Below are 27,417 nucleotides of genomic sequence, written 5' to 3'. Positions count from 1 at the left end.
CACGCGCGCGGCCGCTCCCACCCTGGGCTTCCACGCATGCGCTCCGCCGCTCCCACCGTGGGCTCCCACGCACGCGCGCGGCCGCTCCCACCCCGGGCTTCACTGCTGTTGGATCCCCCGCGTGGGTGCAGACCGTGAGAGCTCTGCTGGGGACGGCAGCAGACAGCCTGGTGGAGCCAGGAAATCCCGTGAAAAGTGAGAGGCGGTCCGAGGCTGGCTAACTCAGGGCACAGCGCAAACCCGGGTCCCGGGACACTCAACACTCTCCTGTTTCCTGACCCCTGATGTTCCCGTCGGTTTCTTTGTGCGGACTCGGTGGCCAGGTGGAGAGAAAAGACGTCTCCCGTCCACCTGGGTGTGCCCAGCCCTGCATGGAGCTCCCAGGGACTGGCCCATCCACCAAGTATCCATTCAGCAAACATCCTGCAAGGCTTGGTCCTCACCAGGTCTTGGGGCGTCAGGAAAGAGAAAGACAGTGTCTCCGCCCTCCAGGAGCTCAGGCGGGTGAAAACGAAAAAAACACATCAGCTCTGGTTGTGGAGAAATTTATTTCTTATGGAAAAAAAAAAATGAGTTAAGGAGTCCATGATTCATTCGGCTCTTACCGTAGGCAGTTAGAGAGTTTTCCCTCCATCAAGGCTTGTTTGGTTCCTTCTGATAGAGTCTCAGAAATACCTCTCTGATGACTTCTCTCACTTCCTTCAGTTGAGGCAGTGTTTGGAGAAAGGGGCCAGCACGACAGTCCGACACACACTGGTTTAGGTTCAAGCTCAGGAACTGTAGGAGAACCAAGGGGCTTCAGCTTCTGCACTGTCTAACGAGAGTAGGAGGGTGGGGACAGTTTCTGGTTTGAAGCATCCTCTGTGTGGCCCATGGGGTAGGCAGCCCCCCACCCCCACCCCTGCAACTCATTCTGAAGCAAAAGGGGATTGGCACGGGTCACTAGTCTTACTTAGTTGTTTTTGGGAGAGGAAGTTGCCTTAACTGTCCCTGAAAGAAAAAATCCTATTTTGTCATACTTTACTTGTAAATATTCTCGTACTAAAATGACTTTGAATACAATGATCCAAAAGTTCAAGATGTTTAATGTTCTCTACGGCAGCCCAGCTGAGAGGCCTGTCCCTTTGTCTCTGTAATGTGCAACGGACATTCCTGCCTGGAGTGAGAGCCGAGAATGTTATTTCTTTGGCTTGACTCTTGGCAGGTGTGTAACATGACTCCTGATAGCAGGGCGGCAGATTACATTCGGCTAGAAAACCATTTCTAAGGCGCTTGGCACCCAAACTGTTATTGCATGTCTGCAGGTGTTTAGTAATTGGATTAATGCAGAACCGAAGGAATGTCTGCTCCCCGGCTTGGGGAAACATTGAGGAAAGACAACTGCGTTTCAGGAGTGACCTGGGATGCTGGATGACAGGCCTGCGCGTACATGCGAAGCCAGTGCTAACCCTGCAGGTTGAAAATGAACTGCTGTGGCAATTGCCTTCCAAAGGAAAGTTTATCCAAAGCTAAATACAATAACAATGGCCTTGGGAGCCAGGCAGGCAGGAGCTTCAGTGGGGCTTAATCCCTTCCAAAAGCAGCTTGGACAATGTGAGCTTGTGCCTTCTGGGTTCGCAGCGCATGAGCCTCATGAGCCCACGTGTGTAAGAATAACCATGATTTAAAAAGCCTTCGGTAAGCAGATGACGGTGAAAGTGTGGAGATTGCATAGCGTCCAGAATCTTCACACCCCTTCCAGTTAGCGGGCAGCCTGATGTGCAGCCGCGTCCTCCCTGTGTCACAGGCTTCCTGATGGGCCCTTCCTGAGATGGCTACGTTCACGTCCCATGGCAACCGGTACCTCGGAGAAGTGGCTCCTGGAGGGTGTTTTGTCTTGTGGCCAACGGAACCTTACAGCTCCCCTCAGAGGCTTCCATTTGAGTTGAGAAAAGCAATGGTTTGGCTTTACAAACCCAACCTCTTGCTCAGCTTTGCAACTCAGAAGGGAGGTGGACTATTTGGAGAACATCTAAAGAGAAGGAAGACAATGGTGAAAAAATGAGTTTTGCAAAGACAGGCCAAAGAACCAGTACTGCTTTGCTGAAGTCTAGAGAGGCAACTTGTTCACAATGTGATGTCAGTAGATGGTAGGGGCCACATGGGGGGAGGAGGAGCCAGGTGTGGCCTGAAGAGGTTGAGTTGGAAGCTAAGAGCTTATAAGGTAGAGTGTTCTAGTTTGCTAGCTGCCGGAATGCAATATACCAGAAACGGAATGGCTTTTAAAAGGGGTGATTTAATGAGTTGCTAGTTTACAGTTCTAAGGCCGAGAAAATGTCCCAATTAGAAATGTCCAATCAAAGGCATCCAGGGAAAGATACCTTGGTTCAAGAAGGCTGATGGAGTTCAGGGTTTCTCTCTCAAGTGAGAAGTCTCATGGCGAACACAGTTAGTAGGGCTTCTCTCTCTCGGCTGGAAGGACACATGGCGAATACAGCGTCATCTGCTAGCTTACTCTCCTGGCTTCTGGTTTCATGAAGCTCCCCAGGAGGCGTTTTCCTTCTTCATCTCCAATGGACTCTCCGCTTCGTGGTGCTGCAGCATTCTCTGCTCTCTCTGAATCTCTCTCAATCTCCTCTTTCATAGGACTTCAGAAACTAATCAAGACCCACTCAAATGGGTGGAGACATGTCATCCCCTAATCCAGTTTAACAACCATTCTTAACTAAATCACATCAACCAGGGAGATGATCTCATTACAGTTTCAAACATACAGTATTGAATAGAGATTATTCTACCTTTATGAAATGGGACTTATATTAAAACATGGCTTTTCTTAGGGAACATGCTTCCTTTCAAACCAGCACATAGAGGAAATGAAAAAATTCAGAGGGGAGGAAGGAACATGGCCTGCATGGCTGCCCATTCATTCATTCGACAAAACTCATGGATACAGCTAGGCACCAGGTCTTGAATGTGTGGGGAATGCAGACTGACCAAGATATGTTTTCCATCCTGAGGGGGATATAGTCTAGGAAGCATAAGCAGGTAATAAAGTTCTGGGGGAAGGGCTGTGGAGGCTCAGGGAGTATTCCAGTGATATCGGGTGGGAGTGGGGGAGGGTCTGGGAAGCTGTCACCTCCCCCCAACTCGGAAGACATAAGGCCTTCTTGGCTAGACTGATGGGGCTCCAGTTGACACTCCAGCTGAATTTCCAACTTGTAGCCAGCAGTAAACGGTAGGAGGCTGGGGAAACACTGGTGCTGATCTATGCATGGGTGATTATTGGGGTTCAAACTGAGTGGAAAGCAGAAGTCCGGCAAGCAGCTGTGGTCACCTCAATGAGGATCTACCACGGTATGGAGGAGGGTGGGCTGGAAAGAATGGGATGGATGGGTGGTGTGTGGAGAAGAAACGAAAGGAGGCCCAGGAATCAAAACTGAGCAAACAAACCAAACAAGCAGCAGCAACTACAGAAGGAATTTCAAATGAAAGCTTTCAAGTACTGAAGGGGCTGGGCTGGAGGGCCCATTTGAGAGGCATTCAGATGTCAGTGTGCTGAGCAGATGTGGCGGTCCTGGAGAAGGTTGGGGAGAAGGAAAAGGGCAGAGGACTTGTTGGGAGTTGAGGAGGGGGAGGCAGCCACACCAAGGCCAAGGAGAAGGGAGCTCAGTGTGGATCACTGTAGAAAGGGGTGAGGTCAGGAGTGGGGGCAATAGTAGCTGATTCTCAGGTCATCCCAGGGTGACCCTGACCACAGAATCAATGTATGCAAGTTTTCTCTCTCAGGGCAGGGAAGGAGCTCAGGTAATCAAGACAGTGACCAGGAGCCATAAGGGCTAATGAGAGCAAATCTTCATTTAAAAGTTGAAAATGGAAAGAAATTATGAAAATGTGGCTTGAGGAACTACCCAAATGACCCTAAAGTTCTAGTCACATAATCCCACAGGGTTAAACCAGAAAGGGGTCTTACAGCTGGTCAAATCTACCCCCTTAATTTACAGCTGAGGAAGCGGAGAGGGAAAAGGACTCACCCATAACCACACAACTAGCTGGGGGAACCTGAAACTGATACCCAGGCATCCTGAAAGGATGGGATAGAGGATAGAAGCATAAATAAGAGGGAACAAGAACTTCTGCATTTTTATTAACTACACTGGAATTATTCAACCAACCAGAAAGTCTGAACTAAGCGTGAGGCACTGTGAAAGGCCATCAGGGAAGTGTTTGATTAAAGGCTTCCAATTCTTTTGGGAATGACAAAAAGTCTCTGGCAGAGAGAAGAACTACTTCCTTGGGAATTCAGCTGATCAAGAGACCGCTGTCATGGGGAAGAAGGAGAATTCAGAGGACAGGAATGCCTGTGTGGGGGAAGGAGAGATCACTTGAAGGCACTCACAGACTAGTTATTTGGTAAGTCATGGTGCAGCTTCTATTTGTGATGTGCGAGAATGTGCTACTAATTTTGATGTGAAAAGCTGATGTTTCCTCCATAAACACTTAGGGACAGGCCATGAAAAGCAGAGTAGAGTTATAGTAGATCCTTCAGCTGAGTGCAGCAAACCTGAATTCTCACTTCCCTGGTGTCACTAACTTTCCCTTGGCCTCATCAGTGACGTGGAATATCTCACTGGGCAGATGGACAGAGAGCCAATCCTGACCTAGTGAATCAGGCAGCATCTGGAGACCCTTGGAGGTCTGAGCTGGACTTGACCCAGGGTGCCCGCAATGATTGGCAGGGTTCTTTGAGCCAGGAAGGAAAAGGACTCTCACCAACCCCCCTGTGCTCTTTATCAACATTTCCCTTTAGCACCACTTTACCCTGGGAGTCCCTGGAAGCAAAGAGTCACTTTATACTCGAAAGCTCTCCTTGTTTGCAAGATACTGGGGCACAGATTGGATTATGGCACCACAGACCAATTTCTTCACCTCTGTTAAACATTTTATCATGCACAGTAGCATACTGAAAGATCTCAATACTACTAAAAACTGCAAAACCAAAATAGAGCTCCATCTGCTATTGTAATTTTTCTGAAACCTTTCTGTCTGCATTCCGTTTCCTTCCACAGCCTACAGTGGGTCTTATGGATTGAGTCTTATGGATGGAACCTTTTGATTAGATTATTTCCATGGAGGAATGGCACTGCCCATTCAAGGTGCTTCTTAATTAGTTTACTGCAGTCCTTTGAAAGGAGAGTATTTTGGAGAAATCTCAGACATGGATGCTTGGAGATGATGAGAGAACCGTTAGAAACCAGAAGCTCAGAAAGGACAGCAGTTGTCGTCCTGTGCTTTCCCATGTGACAGAGAAACCCTGGACTTGATCACCCTTTCTTGAGTAACAGTATCCTCTTATTTGTGCCTTAATTTGGACATTTTCAAATTTCAGCTTATAACTTAATAAATCCCCTTTATAAAAGCCAATTCATTTTCTGGTATGTTGCATCCTGGCAGATTTAGCAAACTGAAACTGAATTTGGTACCAGAAAAGTGAGATGCTGTGGTTTGCAAATAGCAAACATGTTGGAATGGCTTTTTACATAGATAATGGGAAGATTCTGGGAGGACTGTGAGGAAGTGAATAGTAAAGGCCTGGATTGTTTTGAAGAGACTGTTGGTAGAACTATATATGCTAAAGGTGTTTCTGATGTGACCTTAGACAGAAATAATGCATATGTCATTGCAAACTGGAAGAAAAGCAATCCTTGTTTTAAAGTGGCAGAGAATTTGGCAAAATTGAGTACTGGTGTTGGACGGCAGGCAGAATCTGAAAGCAATAAGCGTGGATAGCTAGTTTAGGAAATTTCTGAACTAAATGTGGAAAATGTATCCCAGTTTCTCCTTGCAGCTTATAATAAAATGTGACAGGAAAGGGATAAACTGAGAACTGAAGGTTTGGGTACGAAGAAACCAGAATCTGATACTTTGGAAAATTCTGAGCTTCCAGTAAGTGTGACCTCAGAGAATAGTGCTGTACATGAGGATTTAACTAAACATGGGACCAGTCAGTCATTTCAGCACAAGCCAGCGTAGGAGATGGTATCCAGACAGTATTTGTGGAAAATCCTTTTGTCAGATGATTGTGATCCCTGTCTACTATATGGGAAACAGACAAGAGTGTGGTAGGGTCTATATAAACAGAACCACTGCCAGTCTGTACTAAAAGGGATAGAAAAGGACAAATTGAAGGAAAAATTACTTCAAAGGCAGAACCATGGAAGCTAAGGTCTGGAGCTGGGAAATCTTGGGCCAGGAGAGTGGACCCATCCATGCATGTGGAGGGGGTGAGTTTGCCTCGGAAGCAGAGGGTGGACCTTTGCTTCATTGTTTAGGAAGAATGCTGTCCCCTCAGCGCTCAGAGAGGGTGGAGCATATTTCCTGTGGATTGGTGAGAGCCTGGCTGCCACCCCACTTTTCTGAAGGGGTTGAGCATGTGCCCCAGAGATAGCATAGATTCTGGGTGCCACCCAGATGCTTCAAGAGTGTGGGGCCAAGAACAAGGTGATCTCCCCAGTGCTTGGATATTTGCTCTCCCAGTGTTCAGAGAGAGAAGGGCCACTGTGTAAACCCTTGGAAAGGGTGGGACTGCTGCTTTCTCTACCCCCAAGTAGGAAGCATTGTTCTATGAATGATTCTCAGACTTAGAAATCTATGGAGTATGTCTTGCAGGTTTTCAGAATTATTTGGTTCTAGTGACCCCTGTTTTCCTTTCAGTTTTTCCCTGTGGAAATGAAAATATTTATCCTATGACTTTCCCTCCTTTGAATATTGGCAGCAGATAACTTGTTCTAAGTTATGCAGGTCCCCAGCCAAAGGAGAATGTTTGCCTTAAGACCATGCTTATAACTGACTTTGATGAGATTTTATACTGTTTTTGACTTTGTATTGTATTTGTATTTTTCCTGAAGTTGTTTAAGGCTTTTTGTGATATTGTGATGGAAAGAATACATTTTGTATATGGAAAAAACATGTCTTTTGGGGGTTCATAGGGTGGAATGTGCTGGTTTGAAATGATTATGTGCCCCAGAAAAGCCATGCTCTTTTTTGTTTCCCATGTACCACCCTATTATTAATATCCTGCATTGGTGGAGTACGTTTGTTACAATTGGTAAAGCACATATTTGTCGTTCTACTAACTATAGTCCATGGTTTCCATTATGGTTCACAGTTCATGTTGTAAAGTCCTGTAGATTTAATTTTGTTCTTTTATGGTTTTATTCTATTACCATTTATACAACTTAACATTTCTCATTTTAATCACATCCAGATAGTTATCTCAATGCTCTTAATCACGTTCACGAGATTGTCCTACCATCACCACCATCCAGTACCAAAACATTTACATCCAAGCTAACAGGAACCCTATACATTTTAAACTTAATTCACTATTACCACACCATTCCCTGGAAAACTATATTCTAGATTCTCACTCTGTAAGTTTTCTTACTCTATTTCATATTAGTGAGACCATCCAACATTTGTCCCTTTTTTTCTGACTTGCTTCACTCAACCGATATCTTCAGGGTCATCCATGTTGTCACAGGGTCAGGATGCCATTCTTCCTAGAAGGACACGCATTGCATGTGTGCCTGGCTTGTCCTTTCATTGGTTGATGGAAACTTGGATTACTTCCATCTTTGAGCATTTATGAATAATGCTGCTGTGAGCATTGTTGTCCAAATACCTTTCAAGTTTGAAAGAAAATATCTTTCAAGCTGATTTCAGTGTTTTTGGTGTATATCTAGTTGTGGGATTGTCAGATAATACAGTAATTCTATACTTAACATCCATAATAACTGGCAAATAGTATTCTGTAGCTGTTGCACCATTTTACATTCCCATCAGCACTGCCTGACTCTTCTTATTTCTCCACATCCTCTCCAACCCTTGTAATTTTCCATTTTTTAAAATAGTACCTATTTTTATGGGTGTGAAATGGTATCTCATGTCATTTTGATTTGCATTTTCCCTATGGCTAATACTGCTGAGCATCTTTTTACGTGCTTTTGGAACATTTGTGTATCATCTTTGGAGAGATGTCTATTTTTAAATTGGGTTGTTTGTCTTTTGGTTGTTGAGTGAAGGATTTCTTTATATATTCTGGATATTAATCCAAGCCATGTTCTTTTAACCCAATTTTGTGGATGTGGACTTACTGATTAGATTATTTCCATGGAAATGTGACCCTGCTCATTCAAGGTGGGTCTTAACTAGTTTACTGGAGTCTTTTAAAAGGAGGACATTTTGAAGAAAGGTGAGACACAGAAGCTTGGAGTGCTGAGAGAGCTGTTGGCACCAGAAGCGTGGAGGGGTGGGCAGCCAACATTGCCCTGTGCCTTCCTGTGTGACAGAGAAACTTGGACTTCATCAGCCTTTCTTGAGTGACAGTATCCTCTTGTTGGTGCTTCAATTGGAACACTTTCATGGCCTTAGAATTGTAGATTGTAACTTAGTAAATCCCCAGTACAAAAGCCAATCCATTTCTGGTATTTGCATTTTGGCAGCTTTAGCTAACTGAAACAGTTATAGACCCAATCTACACTTGCAAACTGTCTTCTGATTAATAGAGAATCTTATGGCATATGATTTAATAAATAGATTGAATTGATCACAATTCATATTATTTATATATGCAATTAATAAAAAGTTGTTTCATTAAATAGGACAGAAATTTTACTTCATCATCCTTTCTGCTCAGTTGATTTTATTTAACGAAAGCCTTTTTTTGTTCAAGGGTGAGGCACAGGTAAAATTGAACCAAGCCACTCAATTATTCCAATCGCTGACTTTCTCCTAGTCTCAGAAAAATGCGCTAGGAACACAGGCCACTTGTTTTGCTCTTACCTTGGTTGGCTGAGCATGGTAGGGTAAAACAGAGAAACCTGGCAAAACTCTATTTTCAGTCCATGTTAAAAATTGAGCTCAGTCTTGCTTCTCTTTCTCCCAAAAATAGAAATCAAAGGTGAAAGAAGCCCTTCTTTCTATAAAATTGGATCTTAACACTCTCCAAAGGGGTAGAAGCTCCTGTTGCAGATGAAAAGGACCCAGTTCTCCCAGAATAATCTGGGAGGTGAATGGCCTCCTTCTGCAGCTACAAGAACTACCTCCGGCCACCTCCAAGAGGACTGAGAGGGGGTCTGCAGGGGTAGGGACCTGAGTCAGCCAGGGACAAGGAGACACAACAGCCAGAGGGGGCTAGGGAGTGGACGCTCGTTCACACACGCCCTACCTGGCGCCATGCCTGGCAAGGCCCCCTGCCTTTCCTCCCATCTTCTCCAAATGCTAAGAATAGGGTGAAAGAAGCAGAATGAGGGGGAAAAGGTACCGAAAAATGTTCCGAGCTCAGGAGCATTTGTTGGTTGGTTGGTAAATAGATTGATTCATTCTTCTGATATCCCACAGGTCTTGAGCCTCCTCTGTGTGCCCGGCCCAGGGTTAGGCTGGAGGTACAAAGTCATGGCTGCTGCCTTCAAGAGGCTCTCAGTCTAAGGACCCTAGAAGAGGCTTCATCTCACCAAGTGTCTAAGAATTTTGGTTACATTTGTATTTCGGCTTTCTTGACTCATCATCATCCACTTGCTGCAACAGTCTTTCCAAAAGAACTCAGGAACTCGGATATCTGATAATGTAATGGAAACTGATATAACCTGCCATAACCAAGAGAATTGGATTCAGGTTGTGACTCAGTCTCAGGGCGGGCACTAAGGTGAGGCAGGTGTGGCACTGGGGCACACCATCTAATGAGACACTTGCCTTTGGGGTCGTGTGAGCACAAGGTCTGTCTAACATTGGGTAGCTGAGTGTTTTGTACAAGTCATTTCAACTCTCTGGGCCTCAGTGTCCCATTTTTAAAACAGGGACAGTACCTACCTCACAGACTTATTGAAAAATTAGTAACATGTTTGTGAAAGTGCTTTATAAACTATCAAATGTTGTATAAATACATGTTTGTATTGTCAGTAGTAACAATGAAATTGTTTGTGATTATTTTTGTTGATCACAGTGACATCAATAATAAGCATAACCGAGCCAGGCTTCGCGGTGGCGGTGGATGCAGGAGACCACACTGGAGAGCAGAGTCAGGAGCCAACAGAGCCGGCCCTGCACTGCCTAAGAGGCAGGAGTCAGGCTGACAGAGTAGGTGAGTGCCGGGTACTCCAAGCCCGGAGTCCATAGGCCAGGCCCAGGACAAATGCTTAACTCAACGTGCCCAGTCATGCTTTTCTCGTGTGTGAGAAAACTCAGACTGTTTGGTTATTATTGAGGATGAAGTGAGATAATCCTGGAACCTGTGGTCCATGTGCGTGTCACCTGGAAAGCACTCCGGACATGTCAGCAGGTCCTGTTATATGGGGAAGCCACAAAACCGACACATAGTACAGACCAAGTCGCTAGAGAAAAAGAAGAGAGAAGAATGACAAACTTGGCTGCCTTTCACTTTTTGCTGTGGGAACAAGTGGGCACCAAGCTTTAAGGCATCTGAGCGTCAGGACCTGCCCCCTGAGGGGATGGGTTTGGGACTGGGTGGTGGCCACACTCAGGTGCCCAGAAAGGGCCAGAAAGATCATTCGTAGGCTCAGGGGTGAATGGGGCAATCTCTAAGGAAGGATTTGCTGGTCACTCCGTGGCACCACTGAGGGAGCAGAGTCGTGACCCCCGAGCCTTGGCCTAAGGGGCTCCAGGCCAGGTGAAGGCAGCAGCGTTGCCTGCAGTAGGCACGCACTTCCACACCTGGAACGCTGCCATGCCTATGGGACATTACCAAGTGACAATGGTTATGTCTCATCAGTCTGCCTCTCTCTGGTGGGCATCTCATCCTCTCACCTGTTATCTAGCAGTGTCTTTTAGGCATAGAACAGGCCCTTGGAAAACTTGCTGTGAATGAGGGCATCGGTGGACATGCTGGCCAGGGAGTCTATTCGGCCCCAATGCCCGAGGAGGGTTTTCCTTCCCTGGGGAGAAGAGGGCTTGTGCCCTGTGCACATTTTTTATTTTTTAAACATGGGCAGGCACTGGGAATCAAACCCGGGTATCTGGAATGGCTCTGCCTGCTGAGCCCCCGTGGCCTGGCCTCCTGTGCACATTTAATTACATGTGAAAACGAGTTAATTAGACCATTGGAGGGTGTTCTCCAGGCTCCACAGAGTGCATTTCTCTGCTTCAAGGGGATCAAAGTTGAAGACTTTTAGTTTTGTGTCATCAAGAGCCATGTGATCTTTTCCCCCTTGAATTATGTTTAGAAATTGCTGTGCCTCCCAAGATGGATTTAAATGCTTTGTATTGTAGACAGTAACCGTTATTAAGCCAGTGTACTTTCCCTTTTTCCTTAGCAGTCCAAGGGCTGGGCTGTGGAGATGGTCAGCCCTGACCTTCCAGGGGCCTCCCCAGAGCTGGGGGGGGGACCTGGAGGCCGGGACGCGCTCGCACTCGTCTGGGCCTGCACCGGGACACCTTGGGCGCCGCTTTGCTGGAGGCTGCAATTCATGGTGGGTTTGCGCCACCTGTTAGTGCCTCACAGATCGATGAGATGTAACCATTGTCACCCCGCGCGAGCTCTTGGCCTTGCTCGGCTGCTGCACAGGCCTGGGACCGGAGCGCCCATCCGGGGCCGAAGGATCGTGGCACACGGCTGGCCTCGGAGATGCCGCCCAGCACCGCAGCTCGGGAGTGCGGGGCCCCAGCAGAGGATGGGGCGGGCGCCGCGAGTCGGGGGAGGTGGCCCTCAGCGGCCGTGGCTGGAGCAACCAAGTCCCAGATGCCAAAGCCCCTCGGCTTTGGTCCTTTGGAGCGTGCGACGTGGCCTTGGGAAGGCACCTCGGCCAGCGCCCAGCGGGCGACACAGGAAGGCTGGTGGTTGTCCTGCCGTCCTCTCCCGGCCTTTGGAAGGAGTGAAGCGCCCAGCATCCCATCACACTCCCTCACAGGTGGCGGAAGGATGCCTGTGAGCCCCTGCCTCGCTCTGATTTTTGTGCTTGAAACTGCAAATTGAATGCTCACTTGGGTTATCTGCAGACTAATGAGTAACATGCCACGCATTCGCTCAAACGTTAGAGTGTCTAGATTTCACAGAGATGAGCTGAGACTCAGCCTTTTTCATATGTTCTGGGCCACCGGAAACCTTTCCGATTAGAAGATAAAAGACAAAGTTTTCAACTTCCCTACCAGCGTGCTGTCCACACCTGCAGGGCTTCCACTTGTAAAATGGGATGCTATTTCCACATCCGCCTAGAGTAGTGGTGAGGAGCCAGCAAACGATATAGAAAGCACTTAGGATTCTGCCTCAGACAAATGACCTGCCACCTGTGTGTGAGCCCTGGTTTTCCTGGGGGGGTGCGTTTCCAGGTGGCCATTCATTCTCTATGGACACACTCTGTTGAGTGCAAATGCATCCACCGGTCCTCCGAGGACCACGTGACGGGTCCTAGCCTTGCGTGCCTTGGGTCTCCCCCTTGACAACCTTACTGAAAAGACTGGCCTGGCACCTCCTCCGTGAGCTCTAACCGCTCTTTGCTGTCTCTGAGCTTCCACAATGCACACTGTCCGGGCCGTGGAGGTGGTCCTGGAATTGGACGAGTCCTTCTTTCCTGCCACCTTGCTGTTTTCTAGGCCTGTTGACCTTTCTTTTGTGTTCCCAGTGTCAGACAGGAAGCATTTACTAGGGAAATAGAAGGGACTTGCAGGTCCCTTCTGGGGTATCTTCCCTAGACTTTGGATGTGCTTCCAGGTAAGTAGAACAGACCTGGGGCGCATGTCCCCATGCTGCAGCGGGGAGGTCTCTTAGTTCCAGTGGACAGAGCACTCATTTTCTGTCCAGATTGGTGACAGCTGACCCAGCAGGAGCATGTATTTCCCACATCGCAGGGATGCTGCTTTATTTCCTGCCATGTGGGCTGCAAGGACTTGGCAGAGCTTGGTCCTCTGTGCATTCTCAGTCGCAGGGTCCCTGGGTGAGTCTCCAGCTCATGACTGTGTCCTGTCTGTTCCCTCCTCTGGTTGAGAAGGATCCCAAAGGGTCTGGTTTGATGGTGGCTGCAGGACTTGGGGCCAGTTGCCGACCAGTAAAAAGCATCTGTGGAGAGTACGTTTTCATGTTGCCGCCTTGAACTAGCCAAGGAGGCGTGGGGGATGCTTCTATTCAGGGTCCAAGTTGGCCATTAGATAGCCTTCTTCCCTTGTCTTCTGTGTTTTTCATATGGCAGGTGAGAATCTTGCCAATGCCCTCTGTGTGACAACTGCCCCACCACTGGCCCTTCGGCCAAGAGTAGGCCATTCAGTGGACATTCACTGCTGACCAATTCTCTCCTGGATGTCAAAGAAGCAGAAAGAAAAGAACTCCTGTCCTTACGGAGCTCACAGTCTTGGGGGGTAGGCAGATGTGTGACGAGAGATCTTCTGGGAGGCAGAGATGGTTGCAAGGAGGCCCCTGTGAGATGTGGGGCTCCCTCGTGCAGTCTCCCCCCCGGGGTGGGGGGCACGGCCATGGCTGGGGCTGTAGCCGAGTTTCCCATGGGGACACGTCTTTCTCAGAGCAGGGCTTCTTTTCCTCTGGGGCTGATGCTGATACCAGTCGCCTTCCCTCGGAGTCCAGAGGGTGGAAGCCCGTGTCTCTGCCTGGAGGCCGGTTCTCAGTTCCTCAGGCCCTTCGTTCTTCCCAGGGCACCCAGCAGCACCTGGTTCCGGGTTGATTTAATACCAGAAGCTCCTGGGTTTCCCTCTCTTGGACCCCCATCCTCCATAGGCCACTCAACCTCCCATGCAGGAAGCTGTCACGGTCCAGCAATTCATTCTCAACCTTTTTGTAACCTCCAGAGGTCACTGTGCACGCCCCACAGCTGGACATGGCCACTTACAGCCCAGGGTGCATCTGGCGTGGCCTCGCATCTCCACTGATTTAAAATGTCACTGAAATTTTCAAGACTCATGTGAGAGCTCCACTGCAGATTATAAATTCTTGGGGACATAGGTTCCCTCTCACGTATTTGAGTGACCCTGTAAACATTGGTAGTTACTCAGTATGTTTCTGTTTCTGGTTACTAATGATTTTATACCTTTTATGTTTAAATATGTCACAATGTACTACTTGACTATCTTGTCCTTTCAGAATTGAAATGAACCCCTTACACATCTGTATACATGATAATTACAGTATCTCCTGACTACTATCCAGGCTGGAGCCTTCTTTCGTGCATTGTTTTATTTTAACCCTTGCAATAACTCTGTGAAGGGTTAGCATTCCTGTATTAGCCTCAAGGAAATCCTGACAGCTGTTCCAGGAGCCTGAGCGGGAGGCCTGGAGGGCTGACCTGGGCAATGGGGATGAAAAGAAGCGAAGGGGTGCGAGAGGACAAGTTATCGCAGCACTGGCGAGTCCCTGGAAGGGTAGAAGGATCTTTTTTCTCTGGCAGTGCTAAGCTTCAGGCAAAATTCACTATGAATAAAGTGATAATGAGACAGAGGGTCGTTTGAATTTTTTTACTCATCATGTGACTCAGGTACTCAAAATGAATTTAGCACAGCTGCATTTTTATAATCTAAACCAGATTAAAGGGATACATGTTTGAAATGTGTACTTTATTTAACAACGTGTGACTTGTAGCACTTCACACGCACATGTGCTCCTGAGGCTCCACTGAGGAAGCTGCATGCATGGTTGGGGAGCGGCAGTTTTCACAAGACTCGTCTCCAAATCTTATAAAAAATAAGCTTCGGTAGCTCGCATGTCACTTGCATAAACCAACACTAATCAACTCACACAGTTCAGTTCATTTAGTTTTTAAAATAGCTCCACGCTATTTTACTTTAAGAATCTTAAGAGATTTCCTGAATAGTTCATTACCAAGTCGGTACTGACTTGTGGAGGCAATAAAACAAATAAAGTCATTAAAAATAATTTGAACAAAAGGAGTAACTTGATATTACACCATCTACTTTTGGTAAAAATGACATTTTAAGCTTCTCTTTCATCTTACTAAACAGATCTCTAAGAGAAAAAAATGTGATTAATAAATTATCCTCCATAAATCTTATGATAACTATTATAGTCTTTGGAGAATTATGAATCCACATCTGGAAAAGGTATTTTATATGCTACTGCCTGTAAAACAGCATGCCATGCATTTTACAAGTGCACGTTAGTAAGTAAAAATACAGTATGTTTTGGGGTTCATCATTTGCTCCTCCAAAAAAAGTGTACACCCAGGTTACTTTGTAATAAGGTGTGCTAATAAAGTTTGCCCGACGCTCGTTTGCCTCCCTTACCTGGGTGCTGATGCAGTGTCACTGGGTTATTTGGAAGGAGCTCCCGTCAGAACGAAGGAACACTTCTCCACTGGCTGAGTGGGCCACTGCTTTGGAGACGCTGCTGGGCAGAAACCAGCTGGTCCCGGGATGGGGGGCACAGTGGGGGCGACGGAAATAGCACAAGAGTAAACTGAAGTCTTAGGAGCCACACACGCCACCTTTTGTTTTTTCTTTATTTTTGGATCTTGAGTTGGATTTCTTTTATGCTATTCTAGATGCCTGTGTCTTATGAGCTAATGATTCCGAATGCAAGACTGGTTCATGTTTGGAATTAGAGATTTGATTAAACTTAAACATTTGTTAAAAAAAATGAGAAAAGTACTTTGAGAGCCAACGTTGTCCCACAGAAAGAGAAAATGCTTTTTCGTTTCCAAGCAGATGTTTGCAATAAGAAGTGGCTGGTGAGTGAAGGGGAGGGCATCCCTTCGGGGTTTATGGGGCTCTGCCATCACGTGGCTCCACCAGTGATAAACATCACAGCAGAGGCGGCCATGCGCCTGGCTGCATTTTCATAAGGATCCCTGAGTCCTCCTGAACTCTAGTCACAGAGGGCACTTAATGATCATGGAAAAGCACGATTTTCGTGTACACAAAAGCAACCTTAGAAAGGCCTAGAAGTCTTACTTCTGTGTGAGTCATTTATGATAACCCAGAACCGTAACACCTGTAAACTGAGATTTCTTTTGCTTGGCTTTTGGGAAGGCAGCAGACTCGGCTCTGCTAAAGGAGATCCCAGGCCCTCAGTCACCAGAGAGGCACCTACCTTGTGGGTCTCATTTCCGAGCATTTAAAGCCACGGATTAAGGGCTTGAGATGTTATTGGAATGGTGAGGTCCTGAAAGTTCACCAAGTCCTGCTGCTTTGCCTCACGGGTGGGAATCTCAGCTCAGTGCTCAAAAGGCATTCGTCCAAGGGACAAAAACTAGGACGATGTTTCCTGAATTTAGTTCTCCCAACTCCTGAACAAGTGCTCTGAAAATATTTCTAACAAAAGGCGGACAGCATGGCCTATGAAGCCATGGGATCTCAGTTCTTTTAATTGGATCATCAGAAAACATCTCCTAGGTTATAATCTGATTTATCAACAGGAGTACTTACAGTGCCACCCTCAGTCCCATCAAAGCAGCGCTTTGTGCCTAGCAGATGGGCAAATGCCAGTAATTTGGGTGTCATTAGAAATAGTTCTATTGACCTTGGTTTCTCGACACATATCTTTCACAATTAGACCTGTGAGCTTGCATAATTCATAGTCATGTACCTAGATTTCTTCAACTCTAAAATAAGATTTAAAAAGGTGATTGCAAAGCTCCATTTTAGGTAAAATTATATATTGAGGAATTACTCCAAGATCCACGTCAGAGCTTTAATGGGTGACAAGGTCTTTAACATCTGTTCCAGTTTCTAGCCATTGCTTATAGACCTTGTTCTATCAGTTAGATATCCCTGGGTAGCAAACTGTCCCCAAACTTAGAGGCTTAAAACAACCATTTATTCAGCTCATCGTTGTCTGGGTTGGCATTTTGGGCTGGCCTCAACCAGGCTCTCCCGCCAGTCTTGCCGGGCTCTCTCATGTACGCTGGGTAGCTCTGCTTCTGGGGGTTCGGGATGATGGGGCATCTGGGCACCCATGTTTCTGCACCTTCAGGAGAGCCTGAGCTCACTCACGTGGTGGTTGCAGGTCCCAAGAGACGAAGTGGGGTGGTCAGGACCCTGGAGGCTCAGACCTGGCAGTGGCCCTCCATTGTCACTGCCGCACTGTGCGGCCAAGTCGCCACGCCAGCCAGAAGCAAGGGAAAGGGAAAACATCTTTGCCTCCAGAAAGAGTTGCTAAGTCACAGTGGTGTGGATACAGAGGGGGGTGGAGAGTTTTGACCTGTTTTGTCATCTACCATGGGTCTAACTCTTGTTATTTAGAATACCATGTACTTTGTGAGTCACTGGTGCTAAGACTTTTAGATTACATGAACCATTTAAAAATAAAACTTTATGGGAGGCCCAAGCCCCGCAGCAGCCGAGCCGCCCGACCTCCTTCTCCCCTCTCTTTCTCCGCCGGCCCGCCGCGCAGCGCCCAAGCCCCGCAGCAGCCGAGCCGCCCGACCTCCTTCTCCCCTCTCTTCCCCCTCCTGCTCCGGCTGCTCTCCAACCACCACGGTGCCCTCTTCCCCCGCCTTCACCGTGCTCCTCCGCCACCAGCCTCGACAGCCTTGCCGCCCTCACCTTTCCTCCTCCAGAACAGCTACTGGGGGAGTGGAGATAATACAGAGCAGCTCCCGGAGCCACGACGGAGATCAAAGGGACGGCGTACCCCATCCTGGAACGGCTGACTATCTGGGAGAACCAGCTCCGGTGAGATCACCAAGGGGCACGGGCTTTCCTGGGTGGGACGACAAGCGACCGGAGTCCCTCCCTTCCACCTTCCTGGGCCAGCTGGTAGAATTGGACAGGCGGTCCCCTTAGGCCGCGGCGTCTGGTGCCCCCACCACACGAGGCCCCCCGGAACAACTGAGATAGTTGGGTCGGAAACCCCCAGACTGCGGAGAACAGTGACCGGGGGATCCCTTCCAAACACGTGACTCCCCCGTCGGCTGGGAACAGTGTACTCTCCCGGGCTGCGACAGCTGGCGCCCTCCCGCCACGCTTGGTGCCCCGCGCCAACTGGCTAATTTGGCCGGACGCTCTCCTGTGCTGCGACGGCCGGCGACCCTCCCCACGTTTGGAACCCCGGGCCGGCTGGCATTCTTCCAAGACGCTTAGGTTGCCGAACCTCCCCTACGGCGAGAGTTTTCCAGAGTTGAGGGACCCACAGCAACTTTCGCTGGTGGAACCCACAGACAGGCGTGTGCCACGAGCGCCACCTACTGGGCAGGATAGGAAGAACAGAACCCAGAGATTGCGCAGAAAAATCTTTCAAGCTGTGGGGTCGAACACCCGGGGAAATCTGACTAAATGCCCAGACGCCAGCAGAAGATAATGGATCACGCTCAGAAAATTGAACATATGGCCCAGTCAAACGAAGAAACCAATAGTTCAAATGAGATACAGGAGCTGAAACAACTAATGCTGAGTATACGAACAGAAATGGAAAACCTCTTCAAAAACGAAATCGATAAATTGAGGGAGGACATGAAGAAGACATGGGCTGAACATAAAGAAGAAATAGAAAAACTGAAAAAACAAATCACAGAACTTATGGAAGTGAAAGATAAAGTAGAAAAGATGGAAAAAACAATGGATACCTACAATGACAGATTTAAAGAAACAGAAGATAGAATTAGTGATTTGGAGGATGAAACATCTGAATTCCAAAAAGAAACAGAAACTATCCGGAAAAGAATGGAAAAATTTGAACAAGGTATCAGGGAACTCAAGGACAATGTGAACCGTACAAATATACGTGTAGTGGGTATCCCAGAAGGAGAAGAGAAGGGAAAAGGAGGAGAAAAACTAATGGAAGAAATTATCACTGAAAATTTCCCAACTCTTATGAAAGACCTAAAATTACAGATCCAAGAAGTGCAGCGCACCCCAAAGAGATTAGACACAAATAGGCGTTCCCCAAGACACTTACTAGTTAGAATGTCAGAGGTCAAAGAGAAAGAGAGGATCTTGAAGGCAGCGAGAGAAAAACAATCCGTCACATACAAGGGAAACCCAATAAGACTATGTGTAGATTTCTCAGCAGAAACCATGGAAGCTAGAAGACAGTGGGATGATATATTTAAGTTACTAAAAGAGAAAAACTGCCAGCCAAGACTCCTATATCCAGCAAAATTGTCCTTCAAAAATGAGGGAGAAATTAAAACATTCTCAGACAAAAAGTCACTAAGAGAATTTGTGACCAAGAGACCAGCTCTGCAAGAAATACTAAAGGAAGCACTAGAGTCAGATACAAAAAGACAGAAGAGAGAGACATGGAGAAAAGTGTAGAAAGAAGGAAAGTCAGATATGATATATATAATACAAAAGGCAAAATGGTAGAGGAAAATATTATCCAAACAGTAATAACTCTAAATGTCAATGGACTGAATTCCCCAATTAAAAGACATAGACTGGCAGAATGGATTAAAAAACAGGATCCTTCTATATGCTGTCTACAGGAAACACATCTTAGACCCAAAGATAAATATAGGTTGAAAGTGAAAGGTTGGGAAAAGATATTTCATGCAAACAACAACCAGAAAAGAGCAGGAGTGGCTATACTAATATCCAACAAATTAGACTTCAAATGTAAAACAGTTAAAAGAGACAAAGAAGGACACTATATACTATTAAAAGGAACAATTAAGCAAGAAGACATAACAATCATAAATATTTACGCACCGAACCAGAATGCCCCAAAATACGTGAGGAATACACTGCAAACACTGAAGAGGGAAATAGACACATATACCATAATAGTTGGAGACTTCAATTCACCACTCTCATCAATGGACAGAACATCTACACAGAGGATCAATAAAGAAATAGAGAACCTGAATATTACTATAAATGAACTTGACTTAACAGACATTTATAGGACATTACATCCCACAACAGCAGGATACACCTTTTTTTCAAGTGCTCATGGATCATTCTCAAAGATAGACCATATGCTGGGTCACAAAGCAAGTCTTAACAAATTTAAAAATATTGAAATCATACACAACACTTTCTCGGATCATAAAGGAATGAAGTTGGAAATCAATAATAGGCGGAGGGCCAGAAAATTCATAAATACATGGAGGCTCAACAACACACTCTTAAACAACAAGTGGGTCAAAGAAGAAATTGCAAGAGAAATTAGTAAATACCTAGAGGCAAATGAAAATGAAGACACAACATATCAAAACTTATGGGACGCAGCAAAGGCAGTGCTAAGAGGGAAATTTATTGCCCTAAATGCCTTTATCAGAAAAGAAGAAAAGGCAAAAATGCAGGAATTAACTGTCCACTTGGAAGAACTGGAGAAAGAACAGCAAACTAATCCCAAAGCAAGCAAAAGGAAAGAAATAACAAAGGTGAGAGCAGAAATAAATGAAATTGAAAACATGAAAACAATAGAGAAAATCAATAAGACCAGAAGTTGGTTCTATGAGAAAATCAACAAGATTGATGGGCCCTTAGCAAGATTGACAAAAAGAAGAAGAGAGAGGATGCAAATAAATAAGATTAGAAATGAAAGAGGAGACATAACTACTGACCTCACAGAAATAAAGGAGGTAATAACAGGATACTATGAACAACTTTACGCTAATAAATACAACAATTTAGAAGAAATGGACAGGTTCCTGGAAAGACATGAACAACCAACTTTGACTCAAGAAGAAATAGATGACCTCAACAAACCAATCACAAGTAAAGAGATTGAATTAGTTATTCAAAAGCTCCCTAAAAAGAAAAGTCCAGGACCAGACGGCTTCACATGTGAATTCTATCAAACATTCCAGAAAGAATTAGTACCTACTCTCCTCAAACTCTTCAACATAATCGAAGTGGAGGGAAAACTACCTAATTCATTCTATGAAGCCAACATCACCCTCATACCAAAACCAGGCAAAGATATTACAAAAAAAGAAAACTACAGACCAATCTCTCTAATGAATACAGATGCAAAAATCCTCAATAAAATTCTAGCAAATCGTATCCAACAACACATTAAAAGAATTATACATCATGACCAAGTAGGATTCATCCCAGGAATGCAAGGATGGTTCAACATAAGAAAATCAATTAATGTAATACACCATATCAACAAATCAAAGCAGAAAAATCACATGATCATCTCAATTGATGCAGAGAAGGCATTTGACAAGATTCAACATCCTTTCCTGCTGAAAACACTTCAAAAGATAGGAATACAAGGGAACTTCCTTAAAATGATAGAGGGAATATATGAAAAACCCACAGCTAATATCATCCTCAATGGGGAAAAATTGAAAACTTTCCCCCTAAGATCAGGAACAAGACAAGGATGTCCACTATCACCACTATTATTCAACATTGTGTTGGAAGTTCTAGCCAGAGCAATTAGGCAAGAAAAAGAAATACAAGGCATCAAAATAGGAAAGGAAGAAGTAAAACTATCACTGTTTGCAGACGATATGATACTATATGTAGAAAACCCAGAAAAATCCACAACAAAATTAATAGAGCTAATAAATGAGTACAGCAAAGTAGCAGGCTACAAGATCAACATTCAAAAATCTGTAGCTTTTCTATACACTAGTAATGAACAAGCTGAGGCAGAAATCAAGAAACGAATCCCATTTACAATCGCAACTAAAAGAATAAAATACCTAGGAATAAATTTAACCAAAGAGACAAAAAACCTATATAAAGAAAACTACAAAAAACTGTTAAAAGAAATCACAGAAGACCTAAATAGATGGAAGGGCATACCGTGTTCATGGATTGGAAGACTAAATATAGTTAAGATGTCAATCCTACCTAAACTCATCTACAGATTCAATGCAATACCAATCAAAATCCCAACAACTTATTTTTCAGAAATAGAAAAACCAATAAGCAAATTTATCTGGAAGGGCAGGGTGCCCCGAATTGCTAAAAACATCTTGAGGAAAAAAAACGAAGCTGGAGGTCTCGCGCTGCCTGACTTTAAGGCATACTATGAAGCCACAGTGGTCAAAACAGCATGGTATTGGCATAAAGATAGATATATCGACCAATGGAATCGAATAGAGTGCTCAGATATAGACCCTCTCATCTATGGACATTTGATCTTTGATAAGGCAGTCAAGCCAACTCACCTGGGACAGAGCAGTCTCTTCAATAAATGGTGCCTAGAGAACTGGATATCCATATGCAAAAGAATGAAAAAAGACCCATCTCTCACACCCTATACAAAAGTTAACTCAAAATGGATCAAAGATCTAAACATTAGGTCTAAGACCATAAAACAGATAGAGGAAAATGTTGGGAGATATCTTATGGATCTTACAACTGGAGGTGGTTTTATGGACCTTAAACCTAAAGCAAGAACACTGAAGAAGGAAATAAATAAATGGGAGCTCCTCAAAATTAAACACTTTTGTGCATCAGAGAACTTCATCAAGAAAGTAGAAAGACAGCCTACACAATGGGAGACAATATTTGGAAACGACATATCAGATAAAGGTCTAGTATCCAGAATTTATAAAGAGATTATTCAACTCAACAACAAAAAGACAGCCAACCCAATTACAAAATGGGAAAAAGACTTAAACAGACACCTACCAGAAGAAGAAATACGGATGGCCAAGAGGCACATGAAGAGATGCTCAATGTCCCTGGCCATTAGAGTAATGCAAATCAAAACCACAATGAGATATCATCTCACACCCACCAGAATGGCCATTATCAACAAAACAGAAAATGACAAGTGCTGGAGAGGATGCGGAGAAAGAGGCACACTTATCCACTGTTGGTGGGAATGTCAAAGGGTGCAACCACTGTGGAAGGCAGTTTGGCGGTTCCTCAAAAAGCTGAATATAGAATTGCCATACGACCCAGCAATACCATTGCTAGGTATCTACTCAAAGGACTTAAGGGCAAAGACACAAACGGACATTTGCACACCAATGTTTATAGCAGCGTTATTTACAATTGCAAAGAGATGGAAACAGCCAAAATCTCCATCAACAGAAGAGTGGCTAAACAAACTGTGGTATATACATACGATGGAATATTATGCAGCTTTAAGACAAGATAAACTTATGAACCATGTAATAACATGGATGGACCTAGAGAATATTATGCTGAGTGAATCCAGCCAAAAACTAAAGGACAAATACGGTATGGTCCCACTGATGTGAACGGACATTCGAGAATAAACTTGAAATATGTCATTGGTAACAGAGTTCAGCAGGAGTTAGAAACAGGGTAAGACAATGGGTAATTGAAGCTGAAGGGATACAGACTGTGCAACAGGACTAGATACAAAAACTCAAAAATGGACAGCACAATAATACCTAATTGTAAAGTAATCATGTTAAAATACTGAATGAAGCTGCATCTGAGCTATAGGGTTTTTTTTGTTTTTGTTTGCTTGTTGGTTTGTTTGTTGTTGTTGTTTTTTACTATTACTACTACTTTTATTTCTTTTCTTTATATTAACATTTTATATCTTTTTCTGTTGTGTTGCTAGTTCCTCTAAACCGATGCAAATGTACTAAGAAACAATGATCATGCATCTATGTGATGATGTTAAGAATTACTGAGTGCATATGTAGAATGGTATGATTTCTAAATGTTGTGTTAATTTCTTTTTTTTTTTTCCGTTAATAAAAAATAAAAATAAAAAAAAATAAAAAAAAAAAAACTTTATGGGAAATACGTTAAGTGTTCAAAATAGGCAACGTTTAATTTCAATAACATGGACATTTAAAACCTCCATCACGATTACTCTGTCTATAAAAAAAGGATGGTCGGGTGGCACAATGGTGACTCAGGGGCAGAATCCTCACCTGCCATGCCAGAGACCGGGTTTGATTCCTGGAGCCTGCCCATGCAAAAACAAAAGGATGGTTTACCATCAAAAAGTACAGGAATCTGGATATCCATATGCAAAAGAATGAAAGAAGACCCATCTCTCACACCCTATACAAAAGTTAACTCAAAATGGATCAAAGATCTAAACATTAGGTCTAAGACCATAAAACAGTTAGAGGAAAATGTTGGGAGATATCTTATGGATCTTACAACTGGAGGTGGTTTTATGGACCTTAAACCTAAAGCAAGAACACTGAAGAAGGAAATAAATAAATGGGAGTTCCTCAAAATTAAACACTTTTGTGCATCACAGAACTTCATCAAGAAAGTAGAAAGACAGCCTACACAATGGGAGACAATATTTGGAAATGACATATCAGATAAAGGTCTAGTATCCAGAATTTATAAAGAGATTATTCAACTCAACAACAAAAAGACAGCCAACCCAATTACAAAATGGGAAAAAGACTTAAACAGACACCTACCAGAAGAAGAAATACGGATGGCCAAGAGGCACATGAAGAGATGTTCAATGTCCCTGGCCATTAGAGAAATGCAAATCAAAACCACAATGAGATATCATCTCACACCCACCAGAATGGCCATTATCAACAAAACAGAAAATGACAAGTGCTGGAGAGGATGCGGAGAAAGAGGCACACTTATCCACTGTTGGTGGGAATGTCAAAGGGTGCAACCACTGTGGAAGGCAGTTTGGCGGTTCCTCAAAAAGCTGAATATAGAATTGCCATACGACCCAGCAAAACCATTGCTAGGTATCTACTCAAAGGACTTAAGGGCAAAGACACAAACGGACATTTGCACACCAATGTTTATAGCAGCGTTATTTACAATTGCAAAGAGATGGAAACAGCCAAAATCTCCATCAGCAGAAGAGTGGCTAAACAGACTGTGGTATATACATACGATGGAATATTATGCAGCTTTAAGACAAGATAAACTTATGAACCATTTAATAACATGGATGGACCTAGAGAATATTATGCTGAGTGAATCCAGCCAAAAACTAAAGGACAAATACTGTATGGTCCCACTGATGTGAACGGACATTCGAGAATAAACTTGAAATATGTCATTGGTAACAGAGTTCAGCAGGAGTTAGAAACAGGGTAAGACAATGGGTAATTGAAGCTGAAGGGATACAGACTGTGCAACAGGACTAGATACAAAAACTCAAAAATGGACAGCACAATAATGCCTAATTGTAAAGTAATCATGTTAAAATACTGAATGGAGTTGCATCTGAGCTATAGGGTTTTTTTGTTTTTGTTTGCTTGTTGGTTTGTTTGTTGTTGTTGTTTTTTACTATTACTACTACTTTTATTTCTTTTCTTTATATTAACATTTTGTATCTTTTTCTGTTGTGTTGCTGGTTCCTCTAAACCGATGCAAATGTACTAAGAAACGATGATCATGCATCTGTGTGATGATGTTAAGAATTACTGAGTGCATGTGTAGAGTGGTGTGATTTCTAAATGTTGTGTTAATTTCTTTTTTTTTTTCTTTCCGTTAATAAAAAAAAAAAAGTACAGGAAGAATATAATAATAAAGGAATGGCAATCTTATACTCCTTTTTCTGTACAATTTATTATGCCTGTTTTTCTTACTTTGCTGAAAATTTCATCACAAAAATAGTCCTGCTCCATGTTGTGAAATTTTGGAAAGCTCTGCCCTAAAGAGCATTTATGTCAATGGAGAATGGGGCACGGACAGCTTCCAGTTCACCTTCGATGTGAATCTGAGTTCTAGGTGTGGCTCATCTATAGGTTAGTTGGAATGAAACAGTGAGATATTATCCTGATGATGTGGCCCCATCATATACAATGTATTTCATTTCTTAAAATGTCAAAACTGCACTGATTTCTAAGTCTCGTGGCCTCAGTCCAAGGTTTGGCCCCTGTCGGTGTGGCCTGTGACCCTGGCTCTCACCTCAGTGCCGCACTCACCAGCTGCAAATCCCTAATTGCACCACTTCCTTTGGTCAAACTTGGGTGTTCCCATCTGTGAAATGGAACACTTTTTCCACTGTATTTTATGAATATTAGATGAAATGACAATGCTAATAAAGGACTAGTCAGTGTCTTGGGCTGGTGGTTAAGTGCTCAATAGAAGATGTCTCTTGAATGGGTTGTTGGTTTGATTTGTATAAAATGTAGTTGGCTTCTCTTTTTTTTGCAGCTTCCCTCCCCCATCCCATTACCTCCACCCCCAGTGAATTGAATATGATCTTCCATGGACCTCTTTTTTTCTAAGTGTTATTGGGTTATATCAAGAAAAGCATGACAATAAAACAATAAAATAGGTATGAAATTAAAGCCACAAATGGAAATAAGTAGTATTAGCTGGGTGTGTTCTCACAGCTATTCAACTAATAGCAGCACCTCCATGATTTAACCCTTATTCTCTGCACACTGCTTCCCTACTATAGATGCTTTATTGTCAGACAAGTAGATGTCTATGGCTTGTCAGATGTCCTAGGGAGTTTGTCAAGAACTGACTTAGTAGTATTTCTTTTGTGACTCCTACCCCCCTGTGAGGACCAAGGGCCCGGGCCCCACCCCCTCCTCCATTTTGAGAGCAAGTCATTGCAAACTTCTGCCTACATGACCGGGGAGAGATGTTAAGGGTCAAAGAATGTAACAGTCTCCCCACTCCCCCAGTAACCAGATCTCATGAGAGTCTGATGAAACTCCATTGTGACCAAATCTCATGAGACTGTTAAACTTTATAAACCTTTCCCTGGGCATGCTCTCTCTCTCTTTTCTTTTTTCTCTCTTGACTTTGGGCAAAGTGAAGGCTTTCATCTCCCAACCAGCCACCACTGGGGAAGAGCTTCCTCCTGTCCATAAGTCCCTAATTAAATTTATGGCTAATCTTCTGTCTAGTATGTTCTTTGGTCCTGGGGTTGGGCTGGGCTGGAATATTTGGCGAGCCAGTTTGGAGACCAAGGAGCTGTCAGTCATAGAAAGCAAGAGGGACCCGGTGGGGGTAAACCTGGGGTGGAATGCTTCCTTGGTGCAGATAGGGGTTGCCCACTTCTTTGACTGCACTGCAATTGGTTAACTATTGTCTGCGGTGTGGCCAACTATGGCAGGCTGTCTTGAGGAAGACAGAGAAATTCACAGGACAGCTGGGATAGTGAAATCAGCCAATTTGGAGAATGTATTGAATGAGAAGCTATGCCTTGTAGATAAAAGTTTAGAAATATTAGCATGCTGGTATGCTAGAGTGAGAGGACATATCCTGACTTTCCCTGACTAGGATCCAAAGGCTTGGGGTCCTGTAGAGTCTTTATCTGATAGTGAAAAAGAGATAAAAGAAATTTGGGAGGCAAAGGATGGAGTGACACCACCTTTGCATGTAACATTTCCAAAGATTGCCTCTTTACTACAAGGAATTAACAATTCTTTAGTATTCCCTTAAATATGGCCAGTCAGCTGATTTTTGCCCTCATCTGGGAAGAACAACAAAAGAATTTTCATCATGCTACTTACATAGTCTGACCATCTCATGGGCTTGTAGCAAAGGATTCAGCTAAATGGAAAAATGTGATTCTATTTCATTATGTTGATGATGTCATATTAACTGCTACCCTTTTCCAGAACTAAAAAAAGCCTCAGGATCATTGCTGTTTGTTCTTAACTGCGGGGA

At 44.3% G+C, this 27,417-nt stretch overlaps 1 long non-coding RNA gene across 2 annotated transcripts in view; it reads right to left on the bottom strand.

Annotated features, from left to right (window-relative positions):
- Window positions 1-1,068: 1,068 nt before the first annotated feature.
- The window catches only part of LOC143676893 (uncharacterized), a 38,715-nt gene continuing 12,366 nt past the window's right edge, over window positions 1,069-27,417 (bottom strand). The window contains exon 4 of one of the 2 annotated variants that reach the window (XR_013172275.1): window positions 1,069-2,011. This is a non-coding gene — a long non-coding RNA (uncharacterized LOC143676893). Of the gene's footprint in view, window positions 2,012-9,525; window positions 9,627-27,417 lie in introns of those variants that run through there. The other variant, XR_013172276.1, reaches the window with a different exon arrangement.

This window comes from Tamandua tetradactyla, chromosome 3 (assembly GCF_023851605.1).
Source record: "Tamandua tetradactyla isolate mTamTet1 chromosome 3, mTamTet1.pri, whole genome shotgun sequence".
NCBI classification, from domain to species: Eukaryota; Metazoa; Chordata; class Mammalia; order Pilosa; family Myrmecophagidae; genus Tamandua; species Tamandua tetradactyla.
This window is presented reverse-complemented; position numbering and strand designations above follow the sequence as displayed.